This window comes from Procambarus clarkii, chromosome 6 (assembly GCF_040958095.1).
Source record: "Procambarus clarkii isolate CNS0578487 chromosome 6, FALCON_Pclarkii_2.0, whole genome shotgun sequence".
In the NCBI taxonomy this organism is placed as follows: domain Eukaryota; kingdom Metazoa; phylum Arthropoda; class Malacostraca; order Decapoda; family Cambaridae; genus Procambarus; species Procambarus clarkii.
Window position 1 is genome coordinate 54,914,530 of NC_091155.1, and position 24,237 is coordinate 54,938,766.

At 39.3% G+C, this 24,237-nt stretch overlaps 1 long non-coding RNA gene across 1 annotated transcript; it reads left to right on the forward strand.

The window, feature by feature from the left end:
- Positions 1–23,988, forward strand: LOC138355164 (uncharacterized). Its single transcript, XR_011223884.1, has 3 exons — positions 1–85; positions 19,459–19,575; positions 23,773–23,988. It is a non-coding gene; the product is annotated as an uncharacterized lncRNA (long non-coding RNA).
- The last annotated feature ends 249 nt before the right edge of the window (positions 23,989–24,237 follow it).

The window sequence follows — 24,237 nt, forward strand, 5'->3', positions numbered from 1 at the left end:
GGGACGCCTTAGAAAGCATGGTGTAGGCCACCTGTGGCTCGCATCCGATCCCACGATCGTCGTCGCCCCTAAATCAACACAACAGGTATTTAGTATTTACGATTATAATAAGTAATATTTCTTTTATAATAATATTGCAGCAGGTGGTGTAGTGGTAGGACACTCGCCTGGCGTTCCGCGAGCGCTATGTCATGGGTTCGTATCCTGGCCGGGGAGGATTTACTGGGCGCAAATCCTAAACTGTAGGGTCCATAGAATTACCCCAATCATCCCAAATCAGGCCAAAACTACCCAAATCGTATTAGCATTACGTAAGTAATGAAGAAATATGGTATATTTACTTACTATAATGTTGGTGCTACACGTAGAACATGATCAAACCTATTTTTACTCTGAAATAATCTAATTTCATAACGAAATGAGACGTAAATATGCGAGAGGTGACGCCATAGGAAGTCGACGGTCCAAGCGACAATTGTGTGGAGCGACTTATCCAAGATATATGGTCGCCTGGAGAGTGTTTGCTGCCATAACAGCCTCCTGTACACAGTGATCCAGTCGTCGTATTTCATGGCTCAAATTGTCGCAAATTTAATTGGTAATATTAACAAGTAGAATGTGTATTTATAATAATATTTTTCATAAACAGCCACAAAATATTTAATATTTATTAAAAAAAAAGTGTCTGGAAGTTAAATCAATTCCACATGACAATAAATTTGTTATATAGATACTAGCGTTATTCGTTGGTATGCGTTCGCTATTTAAACTACTCCAGTCCTTTTCGTTCATAGAACACCGAACCCTACACGCTCTCTGATATATTGCTTAATTAACAAATATTCACAAATAAAGATTATATTTATATATGTTATCAGAAAGGCAGATATAAAATAGTTTGTGTTAATGCATCACAGAGATTATACCTTATTAGAGAGGAAAAATATTCATATTTTAAACAAGGCTTCTTGGCCGACGCTCTCCCTTTCGATGGGAACTATGACCTTTTGAAAATCAATGTTAATTGAATCTATATATTGTAAAAAACGAAGTTTTTTATGTCATCAGAAAGACATATAAGCTGCATGTTAATACTTTGGTATAAATATAACTGAAGTGAAAGTGAAGATATATGCCTTTTTATAGTTACTTGATGGCTCGCTCAGGGAGTGTGAAGGCCTGCACACAAGCCAATCAATTTTATAATTAATGTACATATATGCAAAGTAACGTCAAAGGTTTTTATTTCAGAATAAAGACAGATGTAGACGATAATGTAAATACATTTCAAGGAAAACATATCTTAAATGAAAGCAAAGATATGGTCAAATAAATAGGCAATACCACACCATCGCCAGTGTCCGGACACATGAATATTCGCATTAGGTAGGTGAAAGGAAATGTACCCAACCATTTCCATATACGCGACCAGTTTCCGTTCTTATGTTCTTACTTACATTTATTGAAATTTATCATCATCATCATTTACAGAAATAAATTAACATAAAAATGTAGTAATTTTAATACACAAAACAGAAGTAGATATGTATGTAAATTATGACGCAGGATAAGATCACTATTGCAGAACTACTCGCATACTTTGCGTCATTATATACAGTACTGGAATTTAAAAAAAATCGCGGAATTCAGAGATAACACCATCATTGGTGTCCAAGAGAAGTGTAAGTACTTCATTTATAATGATGTGCTGCCCGAAATCTTAGCGAAGTATCTAAAATTTGCTTACTGTAAGTCATTCATGCAAATGATTGTAAAGCCGTCGCCCAGTTGGGTGGGTGTGGAGCACATGACTGTTAAGCTGCCGCCCAGTTGGTTGGGTGTGGAGCACATGACTAAAGCTGCCGCCCAGTTGGGTGGGTGTGGAGCACATGACTGTTAAGCTGCCGCCCAGTTGGGTGGGTGTGGAGCACATGACTAAAGCTGCCGCCCATTTGGGTGGGTGTGGAGCACATGACTGTTAAGCTGCCGCCCAGTTGGGTGGGTGTGGAGCACATGACTGGTAAGCTGCCGCCCAGTTGGGTGGGTGTGGAGCACCTGACTATAAAGCTGCCGCCCAGTTGGGTGGGTGTGGAGCACATGACTGTTAAGCTACCGCCCAGCTGGGTGGGTGTGGAGCACATGACTGTTAAGCTGCCGCCCAGTTGGGTGGGTGTGGAGCACATGACTGTAAAGCTGCCGCCCAGTTGGGTGGGTGTGGAGCACATGACTGTTAAGCTGCCGCCCAGTTGGATGGGTGTGGAGCACATGACTGTTAAGCTGCCGCCCAGTTGGGTGGGTGTGGAGCACATGACTGTTAAGCTGCCGCCCAGTTGGATGGGTGTGGAGCACATGACTGTTAAGCTGCCGCCCAGTTGGGTGGGTGTGGAGCACATGACTGTTAAGCTGCCGCCCAGTTGGGTGGGTGTGGAGCACATGACTGTTAAGCTGCCGCCCAGTTGGGTGGGTGTGGAGCACATGACTGTAAAGCTGCCGCCCAGTTGGGTGGGTGTAGAGCACATGACTGTTAAGCTGCCGCCCAGTTGGGTGGGTGTGGAGCACATGACTGTTAAGCTGCCGCCCAGTTGGGTGGGTGTAGAGCAAGACTAGTAATTGGACGACTCACCATAGATGTAAAGTGCCTAGTATAGTGACTTGTGAGCCTCTTGTTGAATCACTTGTGATACAAAGATTATTGATGAGTGTATTTGTGTGGGTGATTGAATATGTATGTGAATGTATATGTATGTATATGTATATATGCAATTGACGATCACGAAACAATAATCATTTGTATGTGGAAAATTCCATATTTCATTTCTCTGGATTTACCGCATATGTATATATATGTACATGTATGTATGATTATGTGTACATGTATATATAACATTAATAAGAGGAAATGAAGATGAAGAAATGATAAAAAGAATGGCAATAGTGGATAGTAGTAACACACTTAAGAATTATTCAGTAATAAATACAAACTCGTCCTTCACCTATGATAAAGGAAAGTCAACTTGGAAGGATTCAATTTACATGAGATTAAGATTAGGATACAAATATATCTGGCAATACGGAGTTGATGTCAGTGAAAAAGATAAGGAGTGTAAATTATGTAGTATGCCGCACGCCCACACCTTAGAACATTATGTATTAGTGTCAACTTATTGATAACTATAGAAATAAGGAAATAAGTAATGTACCACATCAAATTGTTTGTATGTGTGATAATGGTATGATAGACAGTATACTTAGGAGCTACAATAATTTTGCCCCAAGAGTGTAACAATTAGATGCTGTACTTACTATATTAACCTGCAATGTTAAATGGGATTCTTGTAATGTTAATTGTCTATTTGTACTTACTGAATTTGTGCGCCCCTTGAGGGACTTGAAGTAGAGGGGGTAGAAATAGCCTAAGTTACTCTATCCCTTTGAGATGTATTTTTTTCTTGTCTCAATAAACATACTTGAACTTGAACTGTAAATATTTGTGGCTTCCTGACCATAAAGTTACCGCCGCAGTCGAGGGTAAGAGACCGGATGTACCCCATATACAAGCCGCACTAGCTATTAGTTCATAAAAGCTGACAACTTACCCAGATAAACATTACTTCCTAATTATATATATATATGCAAATAATACAATTAAAATGTTTAAAACGTGATTATATATATGTATCATCTGGACAGTTTTTAATGTAATTTTTTCTCCTGATATTCGGGTTCTTTATTATGCTTCATCTTGAGGCAAAGCCCAATACCTTACGCCATATTGATGCTCTGTCCACAGATCATTCTCTCTCTCTCAAATCATATACATTGATGGTTTCCTACACCGCCACACGGGTGCAGCTGCAAGTGCAGTTGCCTCTACCCATCAGACAGAACTATTTGCCTTGCTTGTTACACTAAAATGTGTACAAGTGTGTGTGTCTATGTATGTATTAACACGATGTACTGAACGGGGTGAGAATAGCTTGAGCTACCTCATCCATTTGTGTGTATTTTACCTCAATAAACTTATTTCAATTTCAATTTCAATTCAAGTCTCCAAACTTGATGCATTAATTGTAAGTGATTTTCTACCATCCTGCATTAATTGTAAGTGATTTCTATCATGCTTAATTGCGCGCAACTCTCTAAGACACAATTGTAACATGACCGTGTCTGAAGCTAGACAGAAAACACAACATTATTAGTGATGTTAACATAAGCCATTTCATGTGAATTCCATCTTCGTTGACCTCCGAAACTTGAGGAATGGTCCAGAAAATAGCTACTAAAGTTTAAGTCAAGTGTGAAGATACTTTAGTTGATACTTAGATACTTCCAATAAGTGTAAACATAAGTGCTGACGATGCTACCTTCCTCTATTCAGACCCCAACCCAAACGCACTATATAATAATGAAAATAATAGATTTAAAAAGTCCACTCATGGATGTAAACTAACAAACTCACATCAAACATAAAAAAGACCGACTACTATTTTTGTTCGAAAGTAAATCCTGAAACCAAATTCAACTTCAGATACACAATGTTAACATTAGCAATAATGATTATGGAAAGTTCCTTGACCTATACATAGACAAGAGACTGAACTTCAGCATCCACATACAACACATATGTGAGTGGTGAGAGAGAGAGAAAGAGAGAGAGAGAGAGAGAGAGAGAGACAGACAGAGAGACAGACAGAGAGAGATAGTGAGAGAGTATTCACCTAGTTGTGCAGGCGCGGGTTGAGCTCTGCTCATTCGGCCCGCCTCTCAACTGTCAATCAACTATTACTGACTAACTAATTTTTTTTCTCTCGCGCGCACGCACACACACACACACACACACACACACACACACACACACACACACACACACACACACACACACACACACACACACACACACACACACACACAAACAATCGACCGGGTAAACAAGGATAAACTATTCAACACTGGTGGGACGCGAACAAGGGGACACAGGTGGAAACTGAGTACCCACATGAGCCACAGAGACGTTAAAAGGAACTTTTTCAGTGTCAGAGTAGTTAACGGATGGAATGCATTAGGCAGTGATGTGGTGGAGGCTAACTCCATACACAGTTTTAAATGTAGATGTGATAGAGCCCAGTAGGCTCAGGAATCTGTACATCAGTTGATTGACAGTTGAGAGGCGGGACCAAAGAGCCAAAGCTCAACCCCCGCAAGCACAAATAGGTGAGTACAAATAGGTGAGTACACACACACCAGGAAGCAACCCGTAGCAACTGTCTAATTTCCAGGTACCTATTTACTGTTCGGTGACATCACATTAACATTTACAGAGAGTAGAGAATTAATTAGGTATCTGGGAGCTAGTTAACTGTTGTGGGATGTATATCTTGAGGTACTGTATACAATGTTCACAACAGAGCAATGTATAATCATTTCATTGTATACAACACATTGAGAAAGAATGAAGGTTAGATCCGAAAATTATTGTGTGGCTCTCTCATGACTTGTTTCCGGCGCGAAGAGTTGTGAATTTACATGAAAATGTACCAACAAAATCTTGTTACATAGCAGTAGGAGTAACATTTACTCCCTAGGTCCACGAGTCTAGAGCGCTGTCCACTCGGCCACCACCTCCCTTATGAGAGGGAGAGAGTGAGTGTGTGTGTGTGTACTCACCTAATTGTGCTTGGGGGGTTGAGCTCTGGCTCTTTGGTCCCGCCTCTCAACTGTCAATCAACTGATGTACAGATTCCTGAGCCTACTGGACTCTATCATATCTACATTTGAAACTGTGTATGGAGTCAGCCTCCACCACATTACTGCCTAATGCATTACATCTGTTAACTATTTTGACACTGAAAAAGTTCTTTCTAACGTCCCTCTGGCTCATTTGGGTACTCAGTTTCCACCTGTGTCCCCTTGTTTGCGTACCACCCGTGTTAAACAGTTTATCTTTATGTACCTTGTCAATTCCTCTGAGAATTTTGTAGGTAGTGATCATGTCTTCCATACTCTTCTGCCTTCTAGTGTCGTGAGGTGCTTTTCTCGCAGCCTTTCTCCGTAGCTCATGCCTCTTAGTTCTGGGACTAGCCTAGTGCCATATCTCTGAACTTTTTCAAGCTTCGCCTTGTGCTTGACAAGGTACGGACTCCATGCTGGGGCCACATACTCCAGGATTGGTCTTACATATGTGGTATAGAAGGTTCTGAATGATTCCTTACACAGGTTCCTGAAGGCTGTTCTGATGTTAGCCAGCCTCGCATAATCACACACTCACGTGTGTGTGTGTGTGTGTGTGTGTGTGTGTGTGTGTGTGTGTGTAAAATATACACTGAGGACAGGCAGCTTATGCATGTCTATTCGTTAGGTGTATATCGAGGTCCACCTCCAAGGTCGAACTACTGACCTCCACATTCACCCTGGGCACAAGTAGTCTCGAACCACTAACCCCAGGAGCAGGAGACAGTAGTTCTATTAACTACTTTACCTACAGCATAAAGAAGAATTCCAGAAACAAGAAATGGCAGTTGTTAACTGCTTCTGGAATCCTTCCTCGAATGTAGATGTTGCAAGGTTCTTTGATTATGTAAGTTAGCAATAAAGAACTAGATACAAATTAAATGTGTGCTATAAAATATGTGTATGTGATATATATTCATATAAGCACAGACCAACATTCCAAGGAGTGCCGGACCAACCGGGCTGTGGTGGGTATGTGGGCCTGCGGGCCGCTCCAAGCAACAGCCTGGTGGACCAAACTCTCACAAGTCGAGCCTGGCCTCGGGCCGGGCTTGGGGAGTAGAAGAACTCCCAGAACCCCATCAACCAGGTATCAACCAGACGTTGCGGTATTCAGAGTAAGGACAGTTTTTCCTCAGACCCATGCTCACAGTTCCTAGAAACCAGGACAATTTAGTAATCATGCGAAACTGCGGCATCTCTTACCGAGTCCATTTTGAACATAGGGAGCCGGTCGGCCGAGCGGACAGCACGCTGGACTTGTGATCCTGTGGTCCCGGGTTCGATCCCGGGCGCCGGCGAGAAACAATGGGCAGAGTTTCTTTCACCCTATGCCCCTGTTACCTAGCAGTAAAATAGATACCTGGGTGTTAGTCAGCTGTCACGGGCTGCTTCCTGGGGGTGGAGGCCTGGTCGAGGACCGGGCCGCGGGGACACTAAAGCCCCGAAATCATCTCAAGATAACCTCAAGATAACAAAAGGTAGTGAACAAAAATATCGAGTACATACAAGCAAAATATATATTCAGGCATTAAGTGTGCAACTTCATCATAGTGAATAATAATAATGGTTCTGTCAACTATGGGTTTCACAATAAACTAAAGGTAACAGGATGAGCATGGGTTGCACAAACTATTGGTAACAGGATGGGTATGGGTTGCACAATAAATTACTGCGCTAGGATGAGTGTGTGAGTGTATATTATAAATATATGTGTGTATATATATATATATATATATATATATATATATATATATATATATATATACATATATATATATATATATATATATATATATATATATATATATATATATATATATATATATATATATATATATATATATATATATAATTAGGAAGTAATGTTTATTTGGGTAAGTTGTCAGCTTATAAGAACTAATAGCTAGTGCGGCTTGTTTGATTTGATTGTTGCCGCCGAAGGAGGTTAGTTTATTGTGCACCCCATACTCATCCTGTGAGCGGTAGCGCAAAAGCATTACAGAGGGCACAAAAGGTCTTTATCAGACCTCATCTTAGATTATTACATAAACAATTTCTTCAATCCTTCACACCTTATAGATACAATGTCAGCTAGTTACAGAGAAAGTGCTATTACAAGAGCTACATATTTACAGTAAGTCATCATGCATTAATGGTAGGTCTTGTCGTTAATACATAATAGTTTGGCCAATGGGGATATTGCAGAGTCATAGGGGAGCTTCTGTTTATTATTAATCCTCACAATACACTACTTGTTTCTGAATCTCATATGTCGTTCATCTACTGGAAGCAAAATGTGGATACAGTGCAAGGATTTCAGGTAATTTATCCATGGTAATAAGATAGGTTGCCATATCATACAGAGTGAGCTTAGACTTATCTCTAAAAGGCTCAATTTTACAACAATCCAAGATATAGTGTTCGAGTGTGTGTCCCTGCCTATGTCCACACACTTTACACTTTACTTCATCTAGATCCCTATACAAGCCGAACTGCCAGAGATACTTGTAGCCAAGTCTTATACGAGCTGTGACAACATCTGTTAGTCTACTGACTTTGTTACTTGCCCCATACACATGTTTTACTTCACACATTTCATTGTGATGAACAATGGACCTGCTAGTTCCAGTTTGCACTGTTCTACTTTCTTCAAATCCATCCAGGAGTTCTCGTCTAATGACACTTTTAAGGGACCTATTTGATAACTCAAGATTCCATTCAATACACTCTTTATTTACTGCAGCCTTAGCAAGGGCGTCAACTTTGTCATGTTCCTGCATGCCAATGTGAGAAGGAATCCACAACATTTTTATATTTACCCTCTTGCTAAGTATTCTTATATATCTACGTCTAGCTTCCAAGACAAGCACGTTATTACTTGATTGCAAACTGTTTATTGCTCGTAGTGAGGATAGGGAGTCAGAAATAATTAAGCTGTCTACTTCAGTGTTGTCAATAATTTCGAGTGCTACCAGTATCGCTACCAACTCGGCTTGCATTGTGGACGCCCAGTTACTAATTCGGATATTTCTTTGAATTGTGCTGCCATCGGGCTGATGAGCAATAACAGCACTTCCTGCCCTCCCTGTAGCTGTATTGAGTGATCCGTCAGTGTATATGGTCTGTGCAATGTTGTTTTCAGCTTGTATATTGTGAATGTGTTCTATGGTGCTTAATTTAGCAGCAAGCTGAGCATGAGGGTTGCTTGTATTAGTTTCTTGGTGGGGTATGCAGGGGTCAGGATGTCAAAAGGTACTATCTACCAGGGTGGAAGGAAGTGCTGTACTCTTTCATCTGTATATACATCGTGCAGTCCCATCATTTTAATATGAGTGGCAGTTCTTTGAATCCATTTAGACTCGCTAGTTCCATTTCGTATGTGTTCTAACAGTGCAACTGACACAATGTTGTTTTTGTTATCACGCAGCAGCTTTAGTCCCATCATAAGATTAATTTCAAATATTCTATCTCTAATGCTAAGTATATTTAATTCTTTCCGCATGTTGAGAACTTTGGTAGTTATAGGACAGCCAAGTATAATTCTGAGTGCTTCATTTTGCATTTTTTCCAGTCTATCAATACTTTTGCCATTTTGCAGGACCAAAGCTGGTGCATGATAGTCTATCAGAGACCTTATATACGCTAAATACATCATTCTTGCTATTCTAATATTAACACCATATTTCGGGCTGTACCCCACTACAGTTCTGAGAGCCTTGAGTCTGTCTCTACATTGTTGATGTAACTTATTGACTGCAGTTGAGGTACAAGGGACAGAGACACCAAGGTATTTGAAAGAAGAGACATAGTCTATTGGTATGTTGTCTATCTTAAGTTTTCGTGGTCCACTTTTGCGGTTGCCAATTTGTCTGTTAAATACCTTAGTTTTAGCAGCGTTGATTACAAGACCAAGGCTCTCACAAGCTGTATGTATACAATTTAAGACTGTTTGCATTTTGCGGTGGGTTTTAGTATGCACAAGGATGTCATCTGCATAGCTGATAGTGATGTTTGCCGGACTAGTTGGGATTGATTTTAGTAAAGCATTAATTAGAACATTAAACAAGGTAGGACTAAGTACTCTTCCATGTGGGGTGCCTAGTTGCATTACTTTAGTTTCACTCTTGTAGCCTTGGAACAGCGCAGAGGACTTCCGGTTGGTAAGATAGCCTCGTATCCACTGTAATAAATGTCCCCTTATATCCATTCTCGCTAATTCATAAATAATCACTTCCCTATTAGCAATATCAAAGGCATTTTTTAAATCAAGAAATGTTGTGTACTTGTGCCTTTTATCTCCATGAACAGTAAGAAAGGTTGTGATACAGTTGTGTACACTTTTACCATGTGTGAAACCATTGATATCAGGTGACATGTGCTCTTTAACTCTATACAATAATCTATTAAGCACCATTCTCTCAAAGGGTTTGCACATGCAACTGGTCAGTGAGATGGGACGGAAAGCATTAGGTTGGCCAGGCTTTGGTACAGGTACCGTAAGACTGGTGGTCCATGATACAGGCAACTGCCCAGAGACATAGCTGGCATTAAACAATTCTAATAATGGGTTACCGGGTACACGATGTAGGAGTCTTAGAATATCATAGGTGATACCGTCCTCACCAGGAGCAGTGCTACTGCCCCTGGAGAGGGCTGCATCCAATTCATAATCTGTATATGGAACATCACATTCATCATGTTGCTTGCTCAACATGAAATTTATGAGAGAATTTCTGTCTGTGGACCTCGCCTGCAATTTCTCCCCAGTGCTAGCTGGTAGCATTCCAAGGCTGGAAACCTGAGCCCATTTTGCAATTAACTGATTGGCTTTCTTTAGCGGGTTTGGGTGTGAAACTTGTCTACTATTTTTACCAATAATTTTGTTTATGCCTTTCCAGGCTTTGCCCAGGGGAGTATGCAAGTTAAGTCCACTAACAAAACCCTCCCATTCATTTTGTCTCAGTTCAGTCATTCTCTCCCTTGCCGCTGCAAGCGCGGCCTGAAACAGTTTTAACATTTGAGGAGTTCTAAGGCTCTTATATGCTTTACCTGTCTGTCTAGCAATTGATTTAAGCTCTTTCAGTTTAGCATCATCATAGTACTGGTTGTGTCTGACCTGTTTACCAGTACTTCTTTTTGTTTGGTGTGACTCACTATTTTTGATGGCCTCATAGGTATATGGGTACATCCGGTCTCTTACCCTCGACCGCGTCGGTACCTTTATGGTCAGGAAGCCACGGATATTTACAATGGGGCTCGGTCAGTCAATATGATTCCTTTGACATCACTCAACTTATGTATTCTGTTCTCGTATTGACAATTTGAATGATATCAAGAATATTTTGAATATCTTCTGACATAGATGGTGCTGTAGTTGATTGTTGTTCATGACCTGTCCAGTGGGTCGAGACTGGTCTCATTAGCATCTCTCAGATTAGTGGGAAGAAATTCTTGCTGCAAGAATGTGTGTTCTCAGAGCTAACTAGGGTAACTAAAATACTTATTTCCTAAATAAATACTTTAATTGTAAATATTTGAAAATATATGGTATGTTTCCGAATTTCTGACGATATAAAACATATTGTGGTTTATACTTAAGTTCTTAATAGTGATCCTATCCTGCATCATAATTTACATAATATCTACTTCTGTTTTGTGTATTAAAATGACTACTTTTTATGTTAATTTATTTCTGTAAATGATGATGATGATAAAGTTCAATAAATGTAAGTAAGAACATAAGAATGAAGGTAACTGCAAAAGACTTATTGGCCCATACGAGGCAGCTCCTCGTATGGAGCTGCCTTTGATAAGTAATTACCAAAGAAGGCACCAAGCCGGGAAGGCTGTGTAGCACAATAAAATAAGTCAACTGCTCCTGAAGAGGACGGTATCACTTACAGTTTACTGAGATTAGTCTCACAAGTACCAGGTAATCCACTTTTAGTGTTGTACAGAATGAGTTTAAGTGAAGGAGTATTACCTGATGATTGGACAGTGTCATTGTTCCCATCCCCAAAGCACACTCAGATAATTATAGACCCATATCTCTAACATAATTTTGTCTATTAGCACAGTTTTCGTATGTGTGTATATATGTATGTATATGTACGCATACGTCTGTGTGTGTATATGTATGTGTATAAAGTATATGTGGAAGCTGGTCAGAATTCAATTTCACCTTTGTAAATGCACGTTAATGACACTATGTAAAAGACACATCGAACACTTTATGTAGGGCATACGTAAATCTGTGTATTTATGTATTTACGTATGTAGCTTAGCCTAGCATTTTAAAAACACTACAATCACCTTATGTGGTTGATTGTTCAATAAATCCCTGAACTATATGTTTAACAAATCTCTAACCCTATCAATGGAGTTAGTTTAGTTCTTATATTATGCACCCTATACCCATCTTGTGGGCGGTAGTGGAAAGGGTTAGAGTCCATGGCGGACTGAAGAAAATGTATATATGCTGGTTAGCATTGTTAATGTGTGGCCACGTCTGTGGTAGAAAATAATACAAAAAATCAAATAAAGGTATTATTGAAACTTTATAGGAAAACATTAAATCCTAAATATATCTTTAATATTATACTTGAAATATTGTATACTTTGCTCTCTCCATCGTACTTCTGCACCTGCTGGCAAGTGGTTCGGTGCAGTGTGCAGGTGATGTTCATTACTGGGTAAGCTGGCAGGTGGTGCTCACCTGCCAGCTCACCCAACGAAAATTTGGTTTTTAATACACTTACACATTTATTGGGTCTTTCCTTCACCTTCATTCAAGCACTAGGGTATTACAGTAAGTGTTTTAATTATAATATTTATTAACGTTATTATTTTTAATTTTTATTATTATTAGTATTATTATTAACAGGAGAGGATCGAGTGTGTGTGTGTGTGGGGGGGGGGGGGGGTATAATGGTACACATGTCCACATCCCAATGCCCGCCCTTCCAGGACTGGGGGTGCGGGGGTGTACAATAAACTATACCCACATCCGGCGGCAGCTTGTCGAAGGCGGAAGTGTAGCCTAGACAATTTGTCATGATAATTAGTGATGACTTATTTTGATTATGGGTCCGTAATCCAGTTAAGCTTTTATTCTTAATTTATATTACAATGCTGGTAAAATACACTTCTTGATGATGAGTATGGAGTACAAATGAACTTATTGTGTACCCAAGTTCAAGTTCAAGTATGTTTATTGAGATAAGCAATAAATACATCTCAAAGGGATAGAGTAGCTTAGGCTATTTCAACCCCCCTCTAATTCAAGTCCCTCAAGGGGCGCACAAATACTGTGACTACAAATAGACAAATAACATTACAAGAATCCAAACAAGAATTGTGTACCCTATACTCACAGGATGAATATAGGGTACACAATATACTACCACTCACATCATGGGTATGGGTTGCACAAGAAACTATCGCGCAGAGGATGAATATGGAGAGCAAAGTAAACAAAGATTCACACGATGAGAAAGGGTTGCGCAATGTCCTATGACTCACAGAATGAGTATTAGCTGCATAATAAACTACAGGTCACAGGATAAGTATGGATTGCACAATAAATTACAGGTCACAGGATGGGTATGGGCTGCACAAACTACCGGTAACAGGATGAGTATGGGATGCACAATAAATTACGGGTCACAAGATGAGTATGGGTTGCACAAACTACTGGTAACAAGATGAGTATGGGATGCACAATAAATTACCGCACAGAGGAAGAGTATAGGGTGCACAAACTGGTTGGGTAAATGGAAATGGTTGGGTACATTTCCTTTCACCTAATGCGACTATTCATGTGTCCGGACACCGGCGATTGTGTGGTATTGGCTATTTATTTAACCATAACTTTGCATTCATTTAATAATTATATTAAGATATGTTTTCCTTGAAATGTAGTTACATTATCGTCTACATGGCTTTATTCTGACATAAAGACCTATGGCGTTACTTTGCATATATGCAAAGTAATTATAAAATTGATTGGCTTGTGTGGAGGCCTTCACACTCCCTGAGCGAGCCATCAAGTAACTATAAAAAGGCATATATCTTAACTTTCAATTCAGTTATATTTATGCCAAAGTATTAACATGCAGCTTATATTTATGTCTTTATGATGACATAGAAAACTTCGTTTATTACAATATCTAGATTAAATTAACATTGATCTTCGGAAGCTCATAGTTCCCATATCGGTAAGGAGAGCGTCGGCCATGAAGCCTTGTTTAAAGTATGAATATTTTTCCTCTCTAATAAGGTATAATCTCTGTGATGGATTCACAAAAACTATTTTATATCTGCTTTTCTGATAACATATACAAATATAATCTTTATTTGTGAATATTTGTTAATTAAGCAATATCAGAGGGCGTGTAGGGTACGGTATTCAATGAACGAAAAGGACTGGATCACTGTGTACAGGAGGCTGATATGGCAGCAAACACTCTCCTGGCGACCATATTTCTTGGATAAGTCGCTCCACACAATTGTCGCTTGGACCGTCGACTTCCTATGGCGTCACCTCTCACATATTTACGTCTAATTTCGTTATGAAATTATATTATTTCAGAGTAAAAATAGGTTTGATCATGTTCTATGTGTAGCACCAACATTATAGTAAGTAAATATGCCATATTTCTTCATTACTTACGTAATGCTAGGACGATTTGTGTAGTTTTGGCCTGATTTGGGTTGATTGGGGTAATTCTATGGACCGTTCCAGGGACCTGCCCGAAACGCTACTCGTACTAGTGGCTGTACAAGAATGTAACAACTCTTGTATATATCTCAGGTTAGGGGCTAGGCATTTACACTCTTAGGTCAGCAAACTAGCTAGAAGGTTAGACTATTAGACTCCACTGGTCAATCGGGGCCCTGCATGACTCAGCTTATCCTAACCTAGCCCAGCTTAAACCATCTTAGCATAGTTCATTCTAGCTGTGCATAGTGCTTGCACAGCCTTGCTTATCCTAGTTTACCTCTTCCTAGCCTACCGTAGCCAAGCCTATCCCAGTATACCCTTATCAAGTCTTGCCTAGCCTAACCCTGCCTTGCTTTTAAACATGACCAGTCCTTCCTACCCTAGCCAAGCCCTGACCAGCTTAGCCAAGCCAATCCCTGCCAAGATTTAGCATAGCCTTGCCTTTTTATTAATATATAGAGGGTACCACCTCTGGTTGAGTATGTAGGAACCCTCCACTTATAGGGTTGAGGGTTACATAAATATATATATATATATATATATATATATATATATATATATATATATATATATATATATATATATATATATATATATATATATATATATGCGGAAAATCCACAGAGATATATGAAATGAGGTGAACGTTTCGGCTTTGTTAAAGCCTTTGTCAACACCAGACTGACCACGGGATCAGTTAGATCAGTTGCGTTAGGTCAGTCTGGTGTTGACAAAGGCTTTAACAAAGCCGAAACGTTCACCTCATTTCATATTTCTCTGTGGATTTTCCGCATAAAATGATCAGTGTTTTGTGATCGTCAATTGCATATATATATATATATATATATATATATATATATATATATATATATATATATATATATATATATATATATATATATATAATATAAATAATGTGTGTGTAAACATGGCAACGTGTGTGTAAATCACAAAAATTAACACTTGATGAAAAATGTGACAGTGTCAGACCACGGAGGAAGAATTGAAACAGGAATTTCCTTAAGTACTTTCATATATTAATACATCTTCAGAAGGAATAATTTTTTATATAAATTAAATTAAAAAAAATCATTCCTCCATGGTCTGACACTCATATATATATATATATATATATATATATATATATATATATATATATATATATATATATATATATATATATATATATATATATATATATATATATATATATATATATATATATATATATATGTGTGTGTGTGTGTGTGTGTGTGTACTCACCTAGTTGTGCTTGCGCTGGTTGAGCTGTAATAAGTTTTACGAAACGCGCCCGTGTCGCGTCAGACTAGAAATAAAAATGAATTTTGGAGAAGTGATTTTTGATTTACCTCCAACAGTGAAGCGTAATGTACGAAAGATTGAGAAAATTCGTTTTAGAATTATTAATCTTACTTTTTCGGTCATATTTAATAATATATGTCTACAGGAAAGACTGCTACCAAAATATACTAATGTTAAAGTGCACGACCCAGCAGCAAGGAATCAAGCCTTCACGATAAAATATCGCCAGGATCTGATTCGTGATCAGATATACAAGGCAGAGAATGAAATCAAAGACAACAAAACGCAACTACTTCATGCTACAAACGAGTGGAGAAATAGCAACATCGACCATAGTATCCGTACCCGCATTGAACAACACCTCGACATCCTCACAGACCAACATCACCTCAGCACTGAAACAAGGATTATCAAGAAACTAACAACATTATATGGAGGACCTATGGCAATTCCACGACCAAGAGATGGCTTCCTGAACCTTGCAGGAATTAACCTCACTGAGGACCAAGTCACTCTCCTAAATCTGGGCATAAACTGTCATGTTATGTCCAGACCGAGTGAAATGGCCCGGAAAGTAGAGTTGGAAATTCTGTTGGATGACATATTCGACCTCGAGACACAAAAGAAGGTCACTACCAAAGATACCTTACAAGCAGAACTTATTGCAGAAGGAGGAAAGAATCGAGGCAACTACAGAAGCACCATACTGTCCCCCGAGCTTAAAGCGGCAGCTAAAAGCCTTCGTGAGAACAAGGAGATAGTTGTCAGGAGAGGTGACAAGTCGCCAATATATGTCATTCATAAAAAAGACGAATATCTGGCGAAAATGAACATCATACTCTCTGACCAAACTAAGTTCCAAAGGGTAACGAAGGACACTACAGCCGAATTAAAAGCAAAGGTCAACAAACTGATCGAAACTGTGAACGCCAAGAAATCCGGACTCCACCTGCCAAAGATCATTGGGGAATATAAACCTGGATATGCGTATGGAAATGTCAAGACGCACAAGCCTGGAAACCCACTTCGGCCAATCATTAGCCAGATACCCACACCCACGTACAGACTGGCGAAGCGACTCAACGGCCTGCTGACTCCTTATGTTCCTTGCGCCTTCAGCCTGAAGTCTCCAAAGGAATTTGTGGACTTACTGTTGGGCGCACGGGCCACAGGGATAAGAGCCTCGTTGGACGTAGAATCGCTGTTTACCAACGTACCTGTGGACGAGACAATCGGAATGATAGCCGACAGAGTGTATCGTGATCCAGCCTGTACTCCTCTTGACATGCCAGAAAGTATTCTGAGGAAACTACTCCAAGCTTGTACTAAAGAGGCACCCTTCTTGAGCCCTGATGGGCACATGTATAAGCAAGTAGATGGGGTCGCCATGGGTTCTCCCCTAGGTGTCCTGTTTGCAAACTTCTACATGGGTACCATCGAGCAAAAAGTCTTAGTCGACATGAACTTGAAACCGGCCATATACTGCAGGTATGTTGACGACATTTTTACACAGGTACCTGATGTCAGACATCTGCAGGAGCTGAAGGAGGCATTTGAGCAGAGTTCCGTGCTGCGTTTCACTTACGAGACGGAAAAGGATGGGAAGCTGCCTTTTCTAGATGTAACAGTCATGGAAAAGGGCGGAGGTTTCCACACTGCAGTCTACACAAAGGAAACAAACATAGGAATGTGCCTAAATGCCAACAGCGACTGCCCTGACAGGTACAAGAGGAGTGTTGTTAACGCATACGTCGACCGTGCTCTCAGCCACAGCTCAGAATGGAAGCAAGTCGACGAAGAACTCTGTAGGGTAAGGCAGGTCCTAGTCAATAACGGCTTCTCCAATGGTTTCATCGAAGACATCATAAGAAGGAAAGTGAAAAGCCATGCAACCTCCGAAGAGACAACTAACACAACACCTATACCCCCTATTAGACTATTTTACAGGAACTTCTTTTCCACAGCTCATAAAACAGAGGAAAGGGTCCTGAAAGATATTGTTAATAGAAACGTTATCCCTTCAGACAAAAATCAGAGGATACAACTGACGATTTACTATAAAACCAGAAAAACGGCCAGCCTACTCATGAGAAACTCTCCAGACACAAAACAGAACGCTTTAAAAGAGACTAACGTCGTCTATGCCTTCAAATGCCCACTTGGGGACTGTAAGCTCCAAAAAACCCAGTATATAGGCAAGACAACAACATCTCTTTCTAGGCGTTTAACGATGCATAAACAACAGGGCTCCATTAAGGAACATATAATCTCTTCCCATAACCAAACCATCGCCAGAGAAATCCTAGTAAACAACACAGAAATCATCGATAGATACAGCGATAGCAGGCGGCTTGACGTTTGCGAGGCACTACACATCAAGAAGTCAACACCAGCAATCAACAGCCAATTATTGCACAACTATATTCTACCCACCTCAAGACTCCGCTCCAATATAGAAGCATCAAGAAATATGGACCAATAGGCTTTCTACAAACACTTCTATTCAATACCCATTGTTTCTGTTCTGTCTTGTGTTGATACTTTTAATACCCTATTAATATCCCCTAGTGTTCTGTCTTGTGTTAATGCCACATCACCCTTCCCACCTCACTCAAATGTAATGCCACATCACCCTTCCCACCTCACTCAAAATGTAGATATAAAATCAGGGAAACGCAAGTTCTAATCAGTTGTGTATTTGTGAAGTCTTTGAAAATGTAATAAGTTTTACGAAACGCGCCCGTGTCGCGTCAGACTAGAAATAAAAATGAATTTTGGAGAAGTGATTTTTGATTTACCTCCAACAGTGAAGCGTAATGTACGAAAGATTGAGAAAATTCGTTTTAGAATTATTAATCTTACTTTTTCGGTCATATTTAATAATATATATATATATATATATATATATATATATATATATATATATATGTATATATATATATATATATATATATATATATATATATAATATTTTATATATCCTGCCTGAAATGCTGCGTGTACTAGTGGCTTTACAAGATAGTTCTTATAAAGATAGCATTTTGTGGTTATTCTCTATATCTGGTTCACCTAACAGTAAATAAGTACCTGGGAGTTAGACAGCTGCTATGGGCTGCTTCCTAGGGATGTGTGTGTGTGTTTTTATTCATGTTGAATTTTACAAACTAGGAAGAGATGTTTGTAAAAAAAAAAAATCAAATATTTTTGAAAGTATAAGTAGATTCGATATTTTTCTTTAATTGTTTATGTCTGCTGTCTCGCCTCCTTTATAAAATGGCATCATTCTTGCTTTTTTAAGGATATCAGGAAAAGTAAGGCACTCCAGAGATTTGTTGACTCCTTCCTAGTGTTGCCTAGCCCAGCCCAGCCTAGACAAGGCAGGCTGGGCATCCTAGCCTCACGCAGCTTAGCCCCAACCTACATGTAACATCCCAGTCCATCCTAAGTGATCATTACCTTACTGGCTGTGTTTTCTCTTCAGCCCTGAATGTAATGTGGTGGAACATAAGCAGATACATATCAGGTCTTAGAGAATCTGTACTTCATACATTTCTTAATAATGTCTCACAAATATTTAAATAATTAAAAAAAAATTGTATAATAACTTCATATTATTCTTGCAATTTATTTTTGCATTTTTTTTATACAAAATTTACATTTTAAAAGATTACCTCTATTTTTAGATTGATGACTTGAAGACTACAGTGCCATCCACAGCAAATCATGGTCTTAAAATATCTCCTAGCAATGACGAGACCAATTTTCACAGAGATCAAATTTTTGCTAAGCAGTAGTCACAGGTAAATATATATTATATATATAATATTATATATATAAAATTAACTACTTCATTGCTCAAAGCACCTTTAGACATTCTGAGAGTTGTGCTATTTTATTAAAAAATTAATTAGGCTATATTTTAATGTTTTGTAATGTTTTCATTACTTTTTTTGTTTTGAAATATAAATTGTTGAGTTTTGAAATATTTTGACATTAACTATACCTGAATATTTATAAACAAAAAAATACCAGAACTATGTCCTTGATAATTGCACTAAGAAGTCTTTGCCAAAATCAGGTGCTCAGTGCAGTAGTTAAAAACTTAAAAGTTGTACCACCTCTGGTGCAAGATTAGGGACCCATAGCCTCAGAGAAGAAAATAGAGAGTACTCAGAGAAGGCCTTGAATAATAGGCAGGCTGTTTGTGTGTGTTTCGACGGTAAGCTTGCTGACACCAAATGTAGTTACCTAAGTGTAGGTACAGGATTAGAGCTACGCTCGTGGTGTCCCGTTTACCCAGCACTCTTTGTCACATAATGCTTTGAAACTACTGACGGTCTTGGCCGCCACCACCTTCTCACTTAACTTGTTCCAACCGTGTACCACTCTGTATGCGAAAGGAAATTTTTTTATATTTCTTTGGCATCTTTGTTTAGTTAGTTTAAATCTATGACCTTTTGTTCTTGAAGTTCCAGGTCTCGGGAAATCTTCCCTATCAATTTTATCAATTCCTGTTACTATTTTGTACATAGTGATTTTATCACCTCTTTTTGTTGTCTTCTAGTTTTGGCATATATAATGCCTCTGACCTCTCCACATAGCTCTTGCCCTTTAGTTCTGGGAGCCACTTAGTAGCATGTCTTTGCACCTTTTCCAGTTTGCTGATGTGCTTCTTAAGATATGGGCACCACACAACCGCTGCATATTCTAGCCTTGGCCGAACAAAACTCGTGAACAATTTCTTTAGTATTTCGCCATCCATGTATTTAAACGAAATTCTGAAGTTTGAAAGCATGGCATAGGCTCCTCACACAACGTTCTTTATGTGGGCCTCAAGTGATAGTTTTCTATCTAGAATCAACCCTAGACCTCTTTCTTTTATCAGAATTATATAAAGATTTCTCACATAATTTGTAGGTTGTGTGGGATCTATGTTCTATTCCACATTCCATAACATGGCATTTATTCACATTAAATTTCATTTGCCAAGTGGTGCTCCATATATTTATTTTGTCCAGGTTTTCTTGAAGGGCATGACAATCATCTAAATTTCTTATCCATCCCATTATCTTAACATCATCAGCATACATGTTTATATAATTCTGTATTCCTACTGGTAGATCATTTATGTAGACAATGAACATTTCTGGTGCATGTACTGTGGTACTCCACTTGTGACACTTCTCCAGTCCGATTGCCTCTGATTACTGCCCTCATTTTTCTATCAGTCAGAAAATTTTTCATCCATGTTAGAAGCTTACCTGTCACCCATCCAAAATTGTCTAGTTTCCAGAACAACCTCTTATGTGGAACTCTGTCGAAAGCCTTTTTTATGTCTAGATAGATGCAGTCAACCCAACTACCTTTTTCCTTTAAAATCTCTGTGGCTCAATCATAGAAACTGAGTAAATTCGATACACAGGATCTTCCAGATCGAAAACAATACTGTCTGTGTGATATTATATAATTTCTCTCCAGGTGTTCTACCCATTTAGTTTTTATTTTTTTTTTTCAATCCTTTCACTGTTACACTTGTCAATGATTCAGGTCTATAACTGAGAGAGGTGGGGTCTTCCCTGTTGCCACTTTTGTAGATTGGAACAATGTTAGCCTTTTTCCACATGTTTGCTATGACTCCTATACACAGGGATGCCTGAAAGATCAGGTGAAGTGGAAGGCTGAGCTCAGATGCACATTCTCTCAGAACCCATGGTGAAACTCCATCTGGACCAACTGCTTTGTTCTTACTTAGCTCCTTTAGCATATTTTCCACTTCATCTCTAGACACCTCTATACGCTCTATGATGTTCTCAGAAATTCTTATTGTGTCTGGTTCTCTTAAGATTTCATTTTGTATACACACTTTGGAACTTTTGGTTTAATGTTTCACACATTGCATTATCATTTTCTGTGAATCTGTTTCCTATTTTCAACCTCTGGATATTATCCTTTACCTGCAATTTGTTGTTTATGAATTTGTAGAATAGGCCCAGTTCTGTTTTACATTTATCCATTATCCCTTTTTAAAAAATTCTTTCTGCCTCTTCCCTTACTGCTGTATAGTTGTTTCTCGCATCTTTGTATCGCTGGTAAGATTGGGGGTTTGGCTTCTTTCTATTTTGATACCTGCTTGATGGGGTATGATGGGGACCCTTCTACTCCCCAAGCCCGGCCCGAGGCCAGGCTCGACTTGTGAGAGTTTGGTCCACCAGGCTTTTTCTTGGAGCGGCCCGCAGGGCCACATACCCACAACATCCCGGCTGATCCGGAACTTCTCTTAGAAAACAGTCCAGTTTTCTCCTGAAGATGTCCACGGTTGTTCCGGCAGGAACAACCGTGCAACCGTGCTCTGAAGGGGAAAGTGAATACTGAGCAGTACTCGAGACGGGACAACATAAGTGACTTGAAGAGTACAACCATTGTGATGGGATCCCTGGATTTGAAAGTTCTCATAATCCATCCGATCATTTTTCTGGCCGACGCAATATTTGCTTGGTTATGCTCCCTAAACATTAGATCGTCGGACATCATTATTCCCAAATCCTTGACATGCTGTTTTTCTACTATGGGAAGATTCGATTGTGTTTTGTACCCTGTATTATGTTTCAGATCCTCATTTTTGCCATACCTGAAATTTATCACTGTTAAACATCATGTTATTTTCTGCTGCCCAATCGAAAACTTTGTTGACATCTGCTTGTAGTTTTTCAATGTCTTTCATTCCATTTTTGTGTCTTTTGGTCTGTGGCCCTCTCTCAATTTCTGTTGAACCAATCCTGTTTTCTGGCCCTGCATCTCTGTTTTGGTATGAATGTTTGTATGCCTTCATTGTATATTTTGCAAAATTTGGCATACATTTAATTTACTTCCCTGTCTAGCAACAAGTCTGCCTAATTACTTATTAAAAAAAAATTGAAGTTCCCCATAGTGACCTCTCTTTCTTGAAATCAAGTTTATCAACTGTTTCAATGTCCCCATTTTCTGTGTGTGTGTGTTTGGAGGCTAAGCTTGCTGATACCATGTGTGTGTGTGTTTGGAGGCTAAGCTTGCTGATACCATGTGTGTGTGTGTGTGTGTGTTTGGAGGCTAAGCTTGCTGATACCATGTGTGTGTGTGTGTTTGGAGGCTAAGCTTGCTGATACCGTGTGTGTCTGTGTTTGGAGGCTAAGCTTGCTGATACCATGTATGTGTGTGTGTGTGTGTGTGTGTGTTTGGAGGCTAAGCTTGATGATACCATGTGTGTATTTGGAGGCTAAGCTTGCTGATACCATGTGTGTAGGTGTGTTTGGAGGCTAAGTTTGCTGATACCATATGTGTGTGTGTGTGTGTTTGGAGGCTAAGCTTGCTGATACCATGTGTGTGTGTGTGTGTTTGGAGGCTAAGCTTGCTGATACCATGTGTGTGTGTGTGTGTGTGTGTTTAGAGGCTAAGCTTGCTGATACCATGTGTGTGTGTGTATTTGGAGGCTAAGCTTGCTGATACCATTTGTGTGTGTGTGTTTAGAGGCTAAGCTTGCTGATACCATATGTGTATTTGGAGGCTAAGCTTGCTGATACCTTGTGTGTGTGTGTTTGGAGGCTAAGCTTGCTGATACCATGTGTGTGTGTGTGTTTGGAGGCTAAGTTTGCTGATACCATGTGTGTGTGTGTGTTTGGAGGCTAAGTTTGCTAACACCGTGTGTGTACTCACCTGTTTAAATAATTATAGGGGTGTTTACCACCTCTGGTGCAATTGTAGGGACCCACAGCCTTGAAGAAAATAAAGAGTATTCAGAGAAGACCTTGTGGATTCTCACTGAACACTAATCTTTTCTTCTCCTACCACCCCTCTTATTTTGTTTTATGCTGTATTCAATTATATATCACATAAATACATAGCCAAATGGCAATATTTATTATGTCTATACAAAAAGAAGACATCCACTTTATTTTTTTTCTCTCCTTTGTTTCTATGTGGATTTTGTTGTGACTAATGATTCTCCTCCTTCCCATCAACAGGTCTTCCTCACTGGGCTTGCTCGGCTTTTGTGTTACTGTGAGGGTGCCTTCATCGTTTACCCTTCAAGACTGACTCATGCTGGCATTGCATTTGTGGACTTCCCTTCACAGTAAACAGTCCTTCTCCATATGGTGATTGTCCAGGGCAAGCAGGGTGTGACTGCCATCTTGGAGAAGCAGGGTCTTTTAATATGAAGAATCTTCCGTCTTCTCTACTTACGCCAGCTTGTGCCGGCCTTGCATTCTTGTTACTTCATGGCCCTTGGGCCTTTTTTATTTATTTTACATAATAAATTATTTATTAATACCCGTGTTTCACAAGAGATCCTTAACATTTTAAGCACCAATTGTATTGACTAATGTACGTCTTGTAACCTTTAAGACATAAATAGACAAGACATAGATAAATGAGTGAATAATACTGAGTGACTAGGTTAGGGCGAGGAACATAGTACAGTGTCTGGC